This window comes from Ostrea edulis, chromosome 9 (assembly GCF_947568905.1).
Source record: "Ostrea edulis chromosome 9, xbOstEdul1.1, whole genome shotgun sequence".
NCBI classification, from domain to species: domain Eukaryota; kingdom Metazoa; phylum Mollusca; class Bivalvia; order Ostreida; family Ostreidae; genus Ostrea; species Ostrea edulis.
The window spans coordinates 46492600-46497743 of record NC_079172.1 but is presented as its reverse complement, the minus strand read 5'-3'; the positions used below and the strand labels follow the sequence as shown (position 1 = coordinate 46497743).

Genomic DNA, 5144 nt, shown 5'->3' with positions numbered 1-5144 from the left:
GTTTGGCACTTTGTAAAGTAGTTTGCCACCACAAGTATATATTTATTCCCATTGTATGCCATTGATAGTTTGCCTTACAGATCATTTGCCAGCCTTTCCATTGGATACAGGGGATGCTTACTCCTCCTAGGCACCTGATCCCACCTCCTTCAAAGTCTGTTAATTCCATCAGACCAAATATGGTCTGTCCTTACCGTGAATTGTTTGCCGTATCAGTAATGTCTAAACTACTTGTCGAAGTGTACAACAACCAGAACCTTTTGAGCAACACACTGCTTCCTTTCTGATTTGGAAGCTTAAGCCTTCTGCTGGCAAAGGCAATTGATCGTTCAAGACAGTTGAAGATAACGAACAATCTCACAACTCCTAAAAGCAATACAAAATAGATAGTTGTGCAAACACGGATCCCCGAAATGGCAACAAATGACTTTATATTTTTTAAAAATTCAACCAAGGGTGGGGGTGGGGGTCGCAATCCCTGTAACCACCTTATAGATCCGTCACTGTCATTGTATTAGTGTATTTTGCTGCCAGTTTATTTATATCACTGAATAAGGTACATGTATGAAACTCAAACGACGTTTAACTTATTATTTTGACCAGATTGTGTCCTTTGTTGAAAGGTCCAAATCAAATACAAGGATGACACTTAACTTGATTCTGAGGTTAAAGCTACAAATAGTTCATATCCACTAGGCCCACATGTACATGTATATATCACTACAACTCTAGCAATAAAGCTTAAAATGAAATATTTGCATGTTTTAAAATTCTGAAGGGAAAAAATCTGTTGGAATATCAACTTTCTGTGCAAAACACATTCGTATGGTCCACGTATTGCAATCCTTTTTTCAAGGACAGCAACTTGTTTTTACATTACTCTAATCGTTTTAATATAGTCGATATTCTCCGCAAACGGGCGATCTCCTCCACAATCATTCACATTTCTTTAAACAAAAAAAACAAGCGCCAATTTCTGTCTCCCTTTACAAGACCTGATAGCAAAGGGTGGTATTAAAGGGAAAGCAACCCTAACCACATCTTTGCTTTTATGAATAAAGTATTACTTACTGATATCGTAAATGACAGTCTTTAACAGCAAAAATCCTTGCTTAATAACAATTAAATCAATATTAATCTATCTTATATTTCAAATTACCCGCCGCTAAGAGAACGGCCATTAAAGTTTAATTCATTACGTCACACCGTCGGTTGCGGTTTATTTCATTAGCACCACTGTAATCATGAGAAGTCACAAACAATTAAGTTTGGAGCCATATAGAGTTGAGCCCGTTCTTTTGCGAGAAGAATTTAAGAAAAGAAGACGTTCAGTCGAGTCGTAGACCAGGCAGATGGTACTCGTTTCTTCATACATGTAAATGTCTCAAACCTCAACTTTTCATTACGCAAATGATGGATCTACATTTTACATAGTAGTTTCTTTTCAAATAACTTTGTTGGTTCAGGAATTTCGGGGGGAAACTTTTTTCACATCTCCCCTTCGTATTAGTGTAATTAACTGCTTGACAGGAAGGCGTCCACCTATTTACAATGCATTCGTAAAATCTACCACATGTACATCTTTGATCTCATCAAAACCGGAATAGACGGTGTGACGTCAAAATTATTGATTGTTGTGGTCTTGAATACGAAAGAGTTCCGCATCATGGTAGCCTCTATAGATGGCGGGAATTTCAATTTTTAATGTTTTAAAATTAGTACTGAACTTTATCTAGACCGTATATCAAAATAATTGTATGACAAATCTTTATCATATAATTAATTCTATCATTTATCATATAATTTATTTGGGGATTGCCTTTCCTTTTAAGTATAGTTTATTTGAATTTTTTATAGAATAAGATTGAGACTGTTTTTTCGTTAAAAAGTTTAACTTAAAAAACATTCACTACTGACTCTCGCGTCAAAACAAATTCCATCGTTAAACGAGCCATCAAAGTGTATTGCTTACGACGAAATCATAGGATATTGAATGTCCAGAGCATCACATTATTATGTCCAATTTAATTTGTGCGGGTCAACTTACCCCCAACGCAACTGAATCTAGGGGGTCTACCGCACAACCGAATGTCGATCATTCAAAATTTTCGGTTGTGCAGTAGATCGATTGGTACCCGTGTAGCTAACTTTAAAGATATCAATTATTGTCGACGAAAAGTGACAAGATTACGCTTCATTCCATTGCCAAAATAACAAAGTGTTAAAGTGAAATACTACTACACCTATATTCAAAACTTGATACACTTGGATCGATATCTGTAATCAGGCCGGCCAGAGGATTGAATGAGAGAGAGAGAGAGAGAGAGAGAGAGAGAGAGAGAGCAGATATGTTTTTCTAAAACTGCATGGCCATATCATAAAATTATGCACGTACTGAAAAGTGGGTAGCTGCTTTTTGATATGAACTTGGTATACCTGTGATCATGATATAGCAAGAATGTGACCCACATTTAATGAACATATCTCTTTGCCCCTTTTCATACGAATTGTCGCTTGAATAACAGTGTTTAAAGATTACATGTACATTTCCAACCATTGTGGGCATTATAGTATAATGTCTGAACACTTCAAGATGATTTAAACTGGAAACAAGTGTATTTTAATTTTAAGTGCTTCACAAGAGATACATCATTTTTTCTGTATTTTGGTTTTATTGTAAAATTTTGCATAGAATTTTAGGAGTAAAAGAATATTTGTATTTTTCAAAAATCATATATTGATAGCCAAGAATGTGCATTGTTCACATGGGGACCCTGAGATTTCTTTAATATGGTGTAGTTAAGATAGTCAGGTCTTATAAGGATTGAATTCCACAGATATCTGACAAAATAGTAATGTCGAATTCAAGTAATGTCATACTTGCTACTCTATACAGAGATGTGGGTTTAAATTTGATCATTGTATTAGTTAAGAAAAAAACCTATATATTTCAAAACGAGTACTATTCTATTCAAATATGTTTTATTATACCTGAAAGGACACATCCCGTATTTTCAAAGCATACAGAATTATGTGCATTTTGTCTTTCTTATGCTTATAGAAATTAATTGTAATAGTTCGTTCGCCGAAGTATTGCGATAATTAGCCACAATACGGACTTAAAGACCCAATTCTAAGTTAACACCCACAAATTGTAGGGTGCTTGTCAATCAAACATTTAACAATAGATCTCAGGCGGAGTGACATCTGCAGTCACTGAGGTCTGGAGCTACCCCAGAGAGGTGTTTTGATAACAATAACAGCCAGTACCTACATACATTCTTTAGATCTTGAGGAAGCCCAGTATACCTGAGTTTTGATAACAGTGATTTGTCCACAACTGCTATTTTCTAGTAATTCAATTGTTTTTAAAAAGACCCCTGAACAATGCAATTTCAATATAATTGTAGTTTTTTTCGCTCTACATACATGTATTATAAATTACACAATCAGAAATCAAACAATAATTTGCACAATAATTTCTAAAATTTGTAACTTAATTATTGAAATAATTTGTCATCAATTTATGATACCTCTATATTTATAACAGAAATTATTCATTGAGTCAATGACTGAGAGTAAGAGAGAGAGAAAAAGAGGGTGGGTATAGACTGTGTGTCAGCTACCCTTAGGAATATAACCATTATTCAAACACTATAACCATGGAAACTCTGCAGAGGTCCCTGAGACAGGTCCTGTGTATATTTTTTAAAAAGCAGGGACAGGTAGATTTCTACCATGTTCTGTCTCTGTGTATTTCTTTGGGTGCAATGGGATATACCAATTAACACCTTGGAAGACCCTGGCCACTCCAGGTAAATAACATCTGTTTAGATTAGGCTCCGCCTACATTTTCACCAACCGTACGGTCATGAGATGGGTCTTTAAATCTAAGCCCTGATTCCAAAAAGCCTTGTTAATTAGATAGGTAGTGACGTGGTACAGTGACGTCATATCCGACCTTCGTCGTTCAACTTGTTGTAAAAGTAGTGTTAGATATTTTTAAAAACTCGGGTTTTAGGGGCCTAATTTATCTACCATGGATAACATTTATATCGATGTTGACAAATTTCCCGAGTCTTGTATCTTTTAGCCACCAGTGCATACAAATAGCGACCCAAATGTAGCGAGGAAAGCGAGTATGAAATCTGCATTTGCGAGTAAATAATGTTTACACTATTTGGCAATGCTATTTCTTTAAGCAACTGTAATTAGTGTTTTTGCTTTTCTAAAATAAACAGTGAAATTATTATTAAATTTTTTTTGGATAAGTTAGATAGACCTAAATTATGATACGATGTATCATTGACAACTAGGCCTTGTTACACCCTAAATCATCGCCCCATCCCAAATCGTCGCCGGTGACGATTTGGGATGACATTTCACCCCAAATCGTTGCCCGGCATCCAAAATCGTCGCCCCGACGACGATCTGGGACAAGATTTCACTATCATTAGGAGCGACGACGATTTGGGATGTAATATAGTATACCCCAAATCGTCGCCCGTCAATATTTTATTGACGTTTTAAGGATAGATTACACAGAAGTTATTTTATTGTAACCCCCCTTATATGGGGGAAGGGGGTACATAGGTTTCACTTGGTCTGTTTGTCTGTCTGTCTGTCTGCACTTATATCTCTGGTATTTGTCAACCTATTCAAGCTATTGGGCTGACATTTTGTATGTAGATTACAAATGACCCTCTGACATGTGTCCCCAAAAATGAGAATTCTGGAATGAGAGCTTAAAGCGCCGCGACCTGTGCACAATTTTCAGCAACTCTGCAATATCTCTGGTGTTTGTGAACCGATATGTGGGTTACATGTGTTCTTGGCATGTGCTTCCGTAACATGAAATCTCTTGATCGCGAGCTCAAAGCACCGTGAGTTGTAATTGTAGTAATTAGGGTTATACGGACCGTGGATATCGGCCTGGATAGCTCAGTGGTTAGAGCACCTGACTAGTAATGCAGGGGTCCCGGGTTCGATTCCCGGTCCAGCCAAAGATTTTCTTCTCTCTCTCTCTCTCTTATACTACATTTGGTGCCGTTGATCACCCCTGGTGGTGCAGGTTGGCCTGCCAGGGGCGAAATGAACCTGGGTTGATATTGAAAGAAAATTATAAAATTATAATTGATCTTAAG

At 36.7% G+C, this 5144-nt stretch overlaps 1 non-coding gene across 1 annotated transcript; it reads left to right on the top strand.

Moving 5' to 3' along the window:
- Nucleotides 1–4929: 4929 nt before the first annotated feature.
- Nucleotides 4930–5003, top strand: Trnat-agu (transfer RNA threonine (anticodon AGU)). Its single transcript has one exon. It is a non-coding gene; the product is annotated as a tRNA-Thr (tRNA).
- The last annotated feature ends 141 nt before the right edge of the window (nucleotides 5004–5144 follow it).